The 13903-nt window shown below is 44.6% G+C and overlaps 1 long non-coding RNA gene across 1 annotated transcript in view; it reads left to right on the top strand.

Moving 5' to 3' along the window:
• The first annotated feature begins 290 nt into the window (after positions 1 to 290).
• The window catches only part of LOC111548240, a 61048-nt gene continuing 47435 nt past the window's right edge, over positions 291 to 13903 (top strand). The window contains exons 1-2 of the long non-coding RNA XR_003309644.1: positions 291 to 733; positions 4628 to 4697. This is a non-coding gene — a long non-coding RNA (uncharacterized LOC111548240). The remainder of the gene's footprint in view (positions 734 to 4627; positions 4698 to 13903) is intronic.

Here is a 13903-nt window from a genome sequence, read left to right as displayed (position 1 = left end):
GTAACTGGTGGAAGAGGAAAATGCATTCATTCACTGGGGAAATATTTACTCAGCCTCTACTGCAGGTCGAACTGTAGACACAGATAGCAACCTACAAATCCCAGGCCCTTGTTGGGGAGGAAAGGGATCATGAAATAATCAGAAAAATAAATGCGAAATGCGGCCAGCGATGAAAGCTCCGAAAGCGAGTTTACCCCGGACCGAAATGCGCGATACTAACCCGGAGTGTGAGGAAGCCACGCCTTCCTCACGTATTTGTGCCCAAATGAGCTGCCTCCCCAGCGTGCACCAAATTCCTGAGCCACCTGCTCCGAGCTCGATTTCCCTTTCAAGCTGTGTGTTCTGCGGGGGCAGGGCTAGTTGCAAGGGCTCATCTTTCAGGACAGGCTGCAAAGGTCCTTTGAAGTCATCCGCCCTGCTCTTGGCACCTTGCGCCTGGAGCTGAGCTCTTCCAAAAATGACCCCTGCGCATTCCGCTGGTGCAGCAGTGCAGCCCATACAGTCGCGGTCCAGAGCAGGGGAGGCAGCAGGGCGTGCGACAGCTGGGAGAGCCGAGGCCCTGAGGGAGGACTCTGCCTCCAGCCAAGCAACCAGGCCCTGCGGCCCTCTCCCCACCTCTCTGTGGCCCTGGCTCGAGGAACCGGGACGGGGCTTTCAGGCCTTGAAGGGCAGACCTGCTCCACCAAACATTCCTATCGTTGGCAGATGGAGGGCCCCGAGCTGGGAGCTGTGGGTATGTTATCCAATTTACTTCTCTCAGTAGCCCTGCACCATCTCCTCTGGTTCCCAGGTGAGCACAGAGAAACAGATGACTTGCTCAAGATCACACAGTACTGCAGGAATAGAATTGGCGTCTGGACCTCTCCCCTAATGTCCCACGGCCTCCGGAATCTCACCTCAGCCCCTTTCCATCCCCTGAAATAAACACTCTACACCACTTAGTGAATGTTCTTTCGGAAGTCAGAGCCTATAAATTCATTTCCTGGCTCCTCCATTTCCTGGCTGTGTGACCTTAAGCAAGTTTCTTAACCTCTCTGTGTTAGTGTCCTCCTCTGTAGAACGGCGCCAAAAGCTGTACCTATCCCAGAAGGTTGCTGTGAAGACCAAATGAGACAAGACAATAGATGTAAAAGTAGTTAAAACTGTGCCCAGATGATAGTGAGCCCTGAAAAACTCATCACTATTCTAATTCCACAGACTTGATTAATTTCTGGTTTTTCATAAGTGAATTTACATCCATACATTTAAGGCACCTTTCCAAGTGAGACATACAGGTCTACCTCATTCTTCCAAGTGAGACATACAGGTCTACCTCATTCTTTCAAGTAGACATACAGGTCTACCTCATTCTTTCACCTTTCCAAGTGAGACATACAGGTCTACCTCATTCTATATAACATTCTTATATTCATTCATTCATTCATTGACCAAACATGTGTAGAGAGGGCAGCTCCTGTACACCAGGCAAGGGCACACAACACACTCAGTCCTTGCTCTGAGTTCTCGTGGGAGGGATAATTGACAAATGCATGAATAAATAATTGAGAGCATTTCACCTAACACTGAGTGCTATGAAGAAAATAAGATGGGGCCAGGCACTGTGGCTCATGCCTGCAATCCGAGCACTTTGGGAGGCCGCGGCAGGCAGATCATTTGAGGCCAGGCATTCAAGACCAGCCTAGGGTTTTAGTAGAGAAAATCCGTCTCTGCTAAAAACACACACACAAAAAAGCTGGATGTGGTGGTACATGTCTGTAATCCCAGCTACTCCAGAGGCTGAGGCACAAGCATTGTTTAAACCTGGGAGGCAGTTTGCAGTGAGCCAAGATCTCACCACTGCACTCCAGCCTGGGTGACAGAGTGAGACTCTGTCTCAAAAAAAAAAAAAAAAGAAAAAAGAAAAGATGGACAAAGTGTTAGAGAAACACTGGTTGGGAGAGGGAAAACAATTTACAGACAGTGTGTGAAGTCCCCAGGGATATGTCATTTTACTGCCACCGGAAGGAAGAGAAGGAAGGAGCATGGAGCAGTCCAGGCAGAGGAAGCAGCCAGGGCAAAGGCTAGGAGGCTGGACTAAGCTCAAGTGTGATTCAACTGGAAGTAGAGAATGAGCATTTTTGAAAACAGGTTGGAGAGTCAGGCCAGGGCCCAATGAGACAGTGTCTGTGGATTTTATCCTAAGAGACGTGTGAAGTCCCTGAACCCGGGGGTCCTGCAGCTGTGTAGGAATGGATTAGAGAGGCACCAATGGAGGAACCAGGAAATTTGTCAGGCTACAGGATTCAGAGGCACGGGCAAGAGGCAATGGTGGCAGGGACAAGGGATGTAGCCTCCAAGCCCGGAACTTGCCTCGGTGGCAGAGCCCATGGGACCAGCTGATGGGGAAGACAGAGTTGAAGGAAAAGAAGAAACAAATTGCCACTGACAGATGTCACCATAATAATTTAATTAACGAATTCCCTATTGATGGAGAGCTGGACTGTTTCTATTTTTTTCCCTACTTGCAAACAATTTTGTCTTAAACATTATTGCATAGATATCCCCAGATGTGAGATGCTTGGATCAAAGGCGTGAATGTTTTTTTGTTTTGTTTGTTTTGTTTTGTTTTTATCACATCCAGATGGCCACATTGCCTCCATTCCACTTGTGTCCAGCAAGCAAGAGCTCCAGTTTCTACCCTGGAACTTTCTCCTCCTGCTGTGCTCCTGGGAACACTCTGCCCAAACCCTCCACCTCTGGCACAGACCCAGTCTCCAATGCATTTGTATTTCTTGCTGCAATCTGGAATTATAAGTTAAGAAGAAAACCTCAGAACCAGGCTAAGTGGCTAAAAAGACTGCCCAGGGGCCTCTTTTTCCAGCAGGAGGCAGAGAGAGGCTTCCAGCACCCTGAAGAGGGCCAGTATACCCCTATTCTTCCAAATACAAGGAATTGGGTTTTTTGTTGTTTTTTTCCCCCCCTGTTCAGCCCTGAAAACAAGCCAGGGCATTGAGAAGGCCATGAAAACAAGCGGTGAAAACAAGCCCTGAGGTTACAGGAAACCCTTCTCCCCATCACTCTCTGAGCAGCGGGAAGGGAGGGAGCCACTGTCCTCTGGGTCCTCTGCCCTTCAGCCCCTCTGGAGCCCCAGTGGCCTTCCCCATCTCACATCTGATCAATGCCCTCTGCTTGTGGCCACCACCTGCTGCCTGACCCCCATTCCATGCCAGCTTTTGCTACCAGAGTTTCCTTTTCGTAAGTGGCCTTTTTAAAGGAAGTATTTTCTTTTAATCAGCAGTCACTGCATCTACAACAGTGCTGAAGCAGAATTTTGTTATTTTCCCATCACTTAGCACTTATTCATTCCATTTATTTGGGGGAAGAGTCACTAAGATTTCAGAGATTTGTAACTAGCTTGTGCGCGGTATCTGATTTTCACTTTGGCATTTGGAGGTGCTTTTGAAGGTGGTTTATGTTATCTTTCCAAGACTTACCTGGTGAGTTACTTAATCAAGAGAGGATTTTGAAACATACTGCTTCTTAATATCTTGTCTTTTGTTTTTGTTTTGTTTTTTTGAGACAGAGTCTCACTCTGTCACCCAGGCTGGAGTGCAGTGTCATGATCTCGGCTCACAGCAACCTCTGCCTCCCCAGTTCAAGCGATTCTCCCACCTCAGCCTCCCAAGTAGCTGGGATTACAGGTGCACACCAGCACACCTGGCTAATTTTTGTATTTTTAGTAGAGACGGGGTTTTGCCATGTTGGCCAGGCTGGTCTCGAACTCCTGACCTCAAGTGGTCCACCCACCTTGGCTCCCCAAAGTGCTGGGATTATAGGCGTGAGCCATTGTACACGGTCTATCTTGTCTTTTAAAACAAGTGACTTTTTTTTTTTATAGCAAAATAAATGGATAGCAACTCTTTGACACTGCTAGTAACTATTATTAATTGACTGCTTAGGAAATGTCAGCTGCCAGCCTGGGCTCATTCCCATTGGATCTTCTCCGCAACTCTCTAAGGGAGGTGTGAATTTTTGTATACATTTAATGTGTGAGGACACCAAGGCATGGAGAAGTTGACTACTATTAGTAACTTACCCAAAGTTACAGACCAGGGCAGAACTGAGGTGCAGATTCCATATTCCCCAGGGCCCTTCCTTTGTAACCATGGTTACAAAGCCTCTCGGAGGGAAGGCGGCGGGTTCCCCTGCAGGTCACGGCTGCAGCGACATGGGTGGGGGTGGCAGACAGACACATGTTCTTGTTTGTCCTTACTTTTATCTGTGGCAGCTCTTCCTTCCGACTGCTGGTCCAGCTGATCCGTGGGCCTTCCAAGTCCACACTAGAGGTAGAATCCCTTGTTCTAGGTGACTCCTAGAGGCTCGGCATCTCTATTCTCTTATAGGATGCTGACTAAGGCACAGGGGTTTCAATTCTATTTGGGAAGTGACTTGTTCCCCTCCATCTAGACTAGACATATTTTAACAAATAAAAATATAGGACCCCCAATCACATTTGAATTTCAGAAAAATAATGAATACTTTTAGCATATATCATGCAATATTTGAGATATAAAAATCACTTGCTGTTTGTCTGAAGTTCAAATGGAACTTGGCACAGATATCCTGTATTTTCTCTGTCCCCCAATAGATGCCCTTCCGGAGAGACCTGCCCGACTGAGCCGCTTCTTTCAGCCAGACATGAGAATAAGGGTATTTAGGTAAGTGCTTGGTTGGCGTGGAAGAGTCTTGGGGAACTGCGTGGGATGGGACAGGCTGACAAACCTTACAGGGCCTCAGTTTCCCTGTCTTGGGTTACAACGTGGAGCTTGGAAATCCCCAAGGAGCCCACTGTCCACACACTGACGGTCACTGCTTTTAACATAAAGCCCAGCTTCCCTAGCGAGGCATTGAAAGGTCCTGTCTGCCACCCCACCTCGCCTCCTGCCCAGCTCACACAGACACCTGGAAGGACTTCAGAGTCCCCCTCAAAACAATCTCTGCTCACCTATACCTTCACTCTTCTCCTTGCCTAGAGAAGGAGAGCCTCTCCCTCCCTTGTGTGCTGTTTAAACTCCTATCCACCCTTTATGCCTTTAATGCCCCCTCCTCCCAGAAGCCTTCCCTGAACACTACAGGAAGAGAGGCAGTTGCTCTCACTTGCCTGTCTCTTTGGGCCTCTTTGACAATTCGATTACAATAAAATTACACCTTATGCAAGTGTAACATGTTCTTCAGACAAAAGAAAAAAGAAAAAAATACAGAAAAACAAGAAGAGAGAAAGCAATTATGTAAGAACCATGTGACCCAATGGGCACACACCCTAAATGGTTATGAGATAGAGGCAGAATCTGCTCTCTGAGGCTCAGTCTCCATAGACCCCTCATCCTACAGCTACCTAAGGACAAGTCTTTTTTTTTTTTTTGAGACGGAGTCTCGCTCTGTCGCCTGGGCTGGAGTGCAGTGGCCGGATCTCAGCTCACTGCAAGCTCCGCCTCCCGGGTTTACGCCATTCTCCTGCCTCAGCCTCCCGAGTAGCTGGGACTACAGGCGCCTGCCACCTCGCCCGGCTAGCTTTTTGTATTTTTTAGTAGAGACGGGATTTCACCGTGTTAGCCAGGATGGTCTCGAACTCCTGACCTCATGATCCGCCCATCTCGGCCTCCCAAAGTGCTGGGATTACAGGCTTGAGCCACCGCGCCCGGCCAGGACAAGTCTTTTAAGATGAGCTGGAAAAAAAAAAAAAAAAAAAACCTAGCAGTATAGTGGGAAAGAATGAGGGATTTGGTAGACCAGACTAGCTTAAATTCAGACTCCAGCTCTGCTGCTTCCTGGCTGTATAACCCTGAACAGGCTGCTAACTCCTCTGTGCCCGGGGCTCCTCATCTGTAAAGTGGGCGTAAGTACCAACCTCACAAGGTTGTTGAGAGGATAAAATGAGCTTAACACCTGTGAAGTGCTCACAGTAGCTCCTAATACACACCGGCATTAGATTATATTATGATCTAATATTACCCCAGCCAGTACCCTCTGTGGAAGCTCCAGAGCTGCAGGGAACCCTAACTGTGCTGGACTCACTAGGAGACAAAATATCAGTGCCCAACCTAGTGTCTCTGAGGATTTGCCAGGGCTACTTTTCATTACACTTGATTTTTGTTTTCCAAGCTGACTCGACTGAGTTGCACCCTCAGAGAAATCTAACCATCAGATAGACAGTCCTGGGTGAAAATTCCCATCCACCATTTCTCTAATAGTTGCGTGACCTTTGGCGAGTCACACTTTGTGTGAGCTCTGCTCACTTCACCTGTCAAATGGAGATGATGACACCCACCCCTAGGGCATGAGGAGTTAACACCTGTGCTGATGCCTGCTACCTGGTAGACGCCTGATACCAAGGCCGCTGTGATTAATTTACTCTTTCCACAGCAGCTGTTGTTACACTGTGTTTCATTTTCAGTTTACATGCTCTTCACCCCACAGCCTGGGAACTCACAAGGATGGGGATTCCTTCCAGTCAGCTCAGGCTTCCATGGTCAGGTCTGTACCAAAAACCAGCGAGGCACTCAAACATGAGGGAGGGAGGGAGGAAAGAAGGAAGGAAGGAAGGAAGGAAGGAAGGAAGGAAGGAAGGAAGGAAGGAAGGAAGGAAGGAAGGAAGGAAGGAAAGAAGGGATGGAGGAAGGAAGGAATAAGGAATCAAACTCTTCATTCTCAGGCTCCAGGCTTGTCTGACTGATCAGAGGAATGGATCAATAGCCCTCATTCATTCTCCTATCTCTTTCTGGAATCACAACTTAGGTTTGTAGGTGTCTAATTTATTATTATATGGTGCAGTGCAGGGTAATTATACACTGTGGTATAATTTGTTATAACTTGGACTGAGGCCTATAACTGTATAATTTAAATTATTATACAGTACAGTGTTGAATAATATGAAGAGTATATAATTTATTTCAGACTTACGAGCCTAACCTGTAATCCAAATGCAACACGCAGCCTATGCAGATGAGTTAATGTTTCTACGGAAACCTCAACTTAGATATTTCTTCATCTCTAGTTCCTTTCTTTGGGCTTCTCAGAACACCTGTGTTACCAGGTCTGGTACTTTTTGTTTGGTGCAAGGCTCACGTGTCGGGTAGCCCTGGCCCAGGTTGAACCGCTCTTGCATATTGGGTCATAGAAAAGAAGGGCCCAGAGTTGTCACCCTGCCCAATGACACTTGTCATCACAGGGAGGCCACAGCTTGCCAAAGGTATTGCTGGCAGCAGATGCAGAACCATGACCAGAGCCCCCATTTCTGGGTCTCCAGGAATGAGGAGGCTTGCAGCACCTCCATCTCTTTATTAGATAACTATTCTTTGCTCTGTTCTCAGCATTGGAAATACATCATGGGACCGGGTTCCTCATGAAGCTTACATTCTGGAACTTAAGAGCCTCCATCTCGCTGGTCTCTTGTTTCTTAAAGTATGGACCCCAGGCCAGCATCGTCAGCATCCTCTGGGAGCTGGCTGGGAATGCAGCATCTTAGCCACAAGCCCCACTGAGTCTGCATTTTCACAAGACCCCCGGTGATTCATTCACACCGGAGAAGCACTGCTGGAGTTGCTATATGATTTAGGGAATCATTTTCTTCTCTACTTCCCTTCTACCCAAAATATATACCATCTCACTGAGTTTTGAAGCAGAGTTCCTTTTTTTTTGTTTTGAGACGGAGCCTCACTGTGTCTCCCAGGCTGGAGTACAGTGGTGGGATCTCAGCTCACTGTAATCTCTGCATCCCCAGTTCAAGCTATCCTCCCACCTCAGCCTCCCAAACAGCTGGGATTACAAGCCTGTGCCACCACACCTCGCTAAATTTTGTATTTTTAATAGAGACAGGGTTTCACCATGTTGGCCAGACTGGTCTTGAACTCCTTACCTCAAGTGATTCACCCACCTCGGCCTCCCAAAAAGTACTGGGATAACAGGCGTGAGCCTCCTTGCCTGGCCCCTTCTTCTTTTTTTTTTTTTTAAAGAAAATATATTTTTTTTCTTTTACCTTGGTCACAGAAGTTCATTATGTACCTTTTGGAATTATAAAACAATATATATATGTATATTGTTTATAAAACAATATATTTATATATATTATATAAAACAATATGCTTCTCCGGTGTGAATGAATCACCGGGGGTCTTGTGAAAATGCAGACTCAGTGGGGCTTGTGGCTAAGATGCTGCATTCCCAGCCAGCTCCCAGGGGATGCTGACGATGCTGCCTGGGGTCCACACTTTAAGAAACAAGAGACCAGCGAGATGGAGGCTCTTAAGTTCCAGAATGTAAGCTTCATGAGGGGTCTGGTCCCATGATGTATTTCCAATGCTGAGAACAGAGCAAAGAATAGTTATCTAATAAATAGATGGAGGTGCTGCAAGCCTCCTCATTCCTGGAGACCCAGAAATGGGGGCTCTGGTCATGGTTCTACATCTGCTGCCAGCAAGATGTATATATTGTTTATAAAACAATATATATGTAAAACTATATATATCTCTCTCTCTCACCCAGAACCCCACCATCCAGAAGTGACACTGCTAATATTTTAATAACCAATCCATCAGACATTTTTGTACATACATATACTTTTTTTTCAAAATTTCAAGAAAAGATGCAATAGGGTTGTGTTCAGGCTCAGAAAACAATACCCCAGAATCTGGCACTTTGACGTGCTGAACTGAAGAAATGGTTTCAAGGTCTCTCTCTGACCTTCCCCTACCTCCCTGTCTCTCTGATCCTCTTACTTTCGCACAGCACCAGGAGGGGCTCTCTCTGGAATTTTCTTATCTGCCTAAGAAAGCTTCTTTCCAAGAGAAATGTAATTTCTTAAAACTCCCCCTCCCTAGGAATCTCATCAAATATCCAGGAAAGATTAACCACTGGAAAGGAGACTAGATGTAGTCACCACGTTCAGACAGACTTTCATCTATTTTTTCTGAGAGCAGCTCCTAGAGATTACCTGGGAAGCTTTATCTGCATAGTAAGACAATCTTTGTTACAGTGAAGTTCTGCCCCTCACCTTCCCACCGCCTCCCCCAGAGCTCAGACAAATTTTGCCTCAGGCCGTTGTTCTTTAGGCTCATTTCATTTCCCCTAAAAAATCAGTTACTTCTATGCCTCCCATTTCCCCTTCCCTGATGAAGAAGGGTATATAAGTAGCTGGACCTCATTGGGTTATTGGGTAATCATTCTCCTGCAATTCCCCTGTGTTACTCACATTAAATAGTTTATTTTATTATTATTATTGTTTTTGAGAGACAAGGTGTTCCTCTGTTGCCTGGGCTGGAGCGCAGTGGCACAGTCATAGCTCACTGCAGCCCCAAACTCCTGGGTTCAAGTGATCCTCCTGCCTCTGATTACCAAGTAGCTGGGACTACAGATGCACATCACCATGCCTGGCTAATTTTTTTAAAAAAATTTTTGTAGAGACAGGATCTTGTTTTGTTACCCAGGGTAGTCTCAAACTTTTGGCTTCAAGTGATCCTCCCACCTTGGCCTCCCAGAGTACTGGAATTACAAGCATGAGCTACCATGCCCGGCCTCGTTAAATATAATTTCTTATACCTTTTTCTTCTACTAATATGTCTATTATAGTTCGTTTTCAGCAAACCTTCAGAGGACAGAGGAGAAGGTTCCCTTTGGCCCTTACAATTGCACAGTGGCTCTCAAAACTGAGCATGCATTCACCTGGAAGGGTTGCTCAAACATAGATTGCTGGGCCCTACCCCCAGAGCTTTTGATCAGAAGGTTTGGGACCAGGCCTGGGATATGGCACTTCTAACAAGTTCCAGGTGATGTGGGGATGCTGGTCCACGGACCACACCTTGGGAAGCACTGGGCTCAGTGTTCTGAGATTTCCTAAGCACCAGTAGTTGGAATCCAGCTACGCCGCCCACTACCTGCTTACAGGAAAGTCAGGCTGCCTCTCCGAGACGCAACTTCTAAGTCCACAAGGACAGTCAGTACCTGCCTTATAAGATTATTATTATTATAAGGATTATATGAGTTAATTAAATTAGTAAAGCACAAAGGAAGTATTAATTATGATGAATATGCATATAATTGTTTAATCAAGATTTCTTAACAATTGTTCAAAAACATTTTTCAAGTCATTATTCTTCAACGTATTTGCTTTCAAAGGCTGTGGGCTTATCCTTCATAGTGATGTATTTATCTAGTCCACGGTCTTCAACTAAACAGTGCTGCAATGAGCATTCTCATGGATAAATCACAGTGCACCTGTCTGCTTATTTCCTTAGGATATAATGTGCTAAATGTGAAATTGCTGAGGAAAATTACATGAGCATATTTAAAACTTTTGATATGTTTTGCTAAATGGCCTTCCAGAAAAATTATACTGATTTATAATGCTACCAGCAGCATATGAGGTCTTTTCCTTACCTTCTTATTAATATCCCATGTTATTGTTTTTTTAAATTATGCCAATATTTTGTTTGTTAATTTGAATTTCTTTGATGACTACTGAAGTTGGATGTCCCAGCTCCAATATTTCAGGACTTTAAATATTTTTAAAAATCCCTCAAAGCTTGTGTTTACAGAATGTTAACCAGCCCTTTTCTCCTCTAATGGATGAACTCTGTGTCTTGGTGTCTCTCTTGTAGGAGCAGGGGCATCATCTCACAGGTAACAGGTGCTTCATTTAAATCCCACCTGTGCTGCTGGTAACATACCTCCCATTTAACAGACGTGTGTGGACTAGAGGAGGCGTGAAACATTAAGAGGGCAAACAGAAGGAGAGAAGTTATTTGTTCCACAAAAATTCCCTCAACATCTCCCACAGGTCAGGCCCTCTGCTAAACTTAGAGGATGCAAAGACAAGGAAGTCTCAAAGTGCAGGGTGGTGGGGTGGGGGAATACACACAAAATAATGTGAAATGTAACAGTGTAAATGAGAACAATGGGGTAGGAATCTCATGAAAGAAATGATAGTATCTTTGAAGTCAGACAGGACCTGAGTTCAAATCCTGTTTCTCTCAACTCCTAGCTTTGGGCAGTAAAATGCAAAGACTATCTATTTTTAGGCTTAAACTAGTTAAAATAACAGGCAAAAAATACCTGGAAACAGGTAAGGTTTCCTGTTTCTAGGAATCTCACAATTGCAGCCCAAGGGCCAAATATGGCATATAGAAGGTCTTGTTTGGTGCATCCAGTGTTTTTGAAAAAAAATTAATAGAGGAATTAGGATAGCTTAGACCAATAGTTCTCCATCCTGGTTGCCCCCCAACTGAAACACCTGGAAATGTATTGGTTCCTTGAGAAGAGATGTGGGTTCATTCGCTGACTTCTTCTGATCAAGGTGGAATAACAGAGAATGGGTTTATCCTCTTGGCTAAAACAAAAAAAATCTGGGGAAAACATATGAATCAACAGTTTTCAAGACGTTGGACATCAGGCAACACACAACTGTGATCCCTGAGAGAGAGAAAACCAAAGAAAGCCTAGCAATTGCCTCTGCTTACTACTATCTGGAGAGAGTTTTCAGGCCATGGCACAGGACAGGGAGTCCAGGTAGAGCCCAGGGGTCTTCCTGAGTTGAAGAGATGGAGCTGGGTGGCTGCTACAGCTGGAATGTTTTTGTCCCCTGTAAAAATTTATGTTGAGGCTGGATGTAGTGGCTCACGCCCTTAATCCCAACACTTTGGGAGGCCAAGGCAGGAGGACTGCTTGAGGCCAGGAGTTCAAGATAAATGAGACCCCATCTCTACAAAATAATTTTTTTTAATTAGCCAGGCATGGTGTTGCACACCTGTAGTCCCAGCTACTCAGGAGGCTGAGGTGAGAGGAAGTCTAGGAGGTTAAGGCTGCAACGAGCCATGATTACACCACTGCACTCCAGCCTGGTTAACAGAACAAAACCTTATCTCCAAAAAAAAATAAATTAATTAATTAATGTTGAAACTTAACCCCTAATGCAATAGTGTTGGGAGATGGGACCTTTTGGAAGGTGTTTGGGTCATGAGGACTCTACCCTCATGAATGGATTAATGTTGTTATAAAGGGAGTCTATCCTTTTGCCCTTCTGCCTTCTGCCATATGAGGACACAGCATTTCTCCCCTCTGGAGGACGCAGCATTCAAGGCATCATTTTGGGAGAAGAGAACAGCTCTCGCCAGACACCAACACTGGCATCTTGATCTTGAACTTCCCAGCCTCTAGAACCATGAGAAATAAATTTCTGTTCTTTATAAATTACCCAGGCTTGGGTATTTTTGTTGTAGCAATGCAAACACATTAATCCAGAGGCCAAGGTGTCTGGGGTTCACAGGGCAGAGTATCACTGAGAAGAGAGCTTGTGAGGAGGAGTCAGTACAAGAGCACAGGTGAGCTCTGGAGATCAGCAGAGAGCTCCTCCTGTCTTCTGAGTACTAATGAACACGTGCATGTGTGAAACCTACCTGAGGCCAGCAAAGAACCACCTGAAAAGATTAGAGGGAACAACCCCAGGTACCTACACACGGCTGGGAATAGTCTCTGTTCTTAGGAGCTAGAGTGGAAAACCTCACAGGGCTTTAGACAGAGGATTCACAAGGTTTTTGCCTTAGTAGTTGGACAAAATTTGCTCTGAACTAAGCATTGATATGGCCCCATCTAAAAATGTTCAAAAACAAAGATTAAACTAATTCCAAGGAACTTAACTGTGTCCCAGAAAAAAAGATCAAACATATTTATAGAAACACACACAAAAAAACCTAGCACATGATGATGTAAATTCAGTGTCTGGTATCCATTAAAAAATTGCCAGGCATGCAAAGAAGCAAGGAAATTCAATCTATTAATGAGGGGAAAATTCGATCATTGGAAACTGACCCAGAAATGACACAAATGATAGAACTGATAAATAAAGATATTAAAACCATGATTATAGCTGTATTTCGTAGGTTCAGGAAACTAGAGGAAGGACTGAGTATACTAAATTGTGACATGGAAGACAGCAAAAAGACTCAAATAAAAAAGATTAGTGAACTTAAATATATAGCAAGAGAAACTATCCAAAATGAACCATTGAGAAAAAAAAAAGACTGAAAGAAAATGAGCAGAGCATCAGCGAAATGTGGCACAACTTCTGGTATAATATATCTATACATACAACACACAACACACACACTCATACATAGATATGTATATAAGCAGACAGATATATTTATAAGCAGATAAATATATACATATGTGTGTATATATATGTTTGTATATTTTATATATATATAAAAGACAGCTTGAAGGAGAAGTAATGGTTGAAAAATTGCCAAATTTGATGTAAACAAAACTCACAGACACGAGAAACCCAATGAACCCCAAGCACATTAATTTATCACAGTCTACCTTCTACTTCCAACTGACATTATACCACTTTGCCTTACAAGATTATACTTGAGAATCTCAGAACATTAAACAAATGACACCAAGGGCCATTTATAATCAAATAACTCAAAACTAGACATAAACCAAAAATCTTAAAAGCGGCCAGAAAATAAACAAACAACCCAAGTTATATATACACATGAACAAACATAAGGCTGGCATCAGATTTCTCAAAACAAACAATGCAAGTAAGAAGAAAATAGAGTAGCATCTTTAAAATGCTCAGAGAAAAAGAAAGTTGACCTAGAATTCTACATCCAGCAAACATGTCTTTTTGAAAATGAAAGGCTGGGCAACATGGCAAAACCCCATCTCTACCAAACACACACACACACACACACACACACACACACACACAAAATTAGCTGGGCATGGTGACATATGCCTGTAGTCCCAGCTACTCAAGAGGCTGAGACGGGAAGAATCACCTGAGCCTGGGGAGATCGAGGCTGCAGTGAGCCAAGATCACACCACTGTACTCCAGCCTGAGTAACAGAGTGAGACCCTGTCCAAA

This window comes from Piliocolobus tephrosceles, chromosome 20 (assembly GCF_002776525.5).
Source record: "Piliocolobus tephrosceles isolate RC106 chromosome 20, ASM277652v3, whole genome shotgun sequence".
Classification (NCBI taxonomy): domain Eukaryota; kingdom Metazoa; phylum Chordata; class Mammalia; order Primates; family Cercopithecidae; genus Piliocolobus; species Piliocolobus tephrosceles.
Note: the sequence above shows the minus strand (reverse complement) of the source record. Positions and strands in the feature narration are given on the sequence as shown.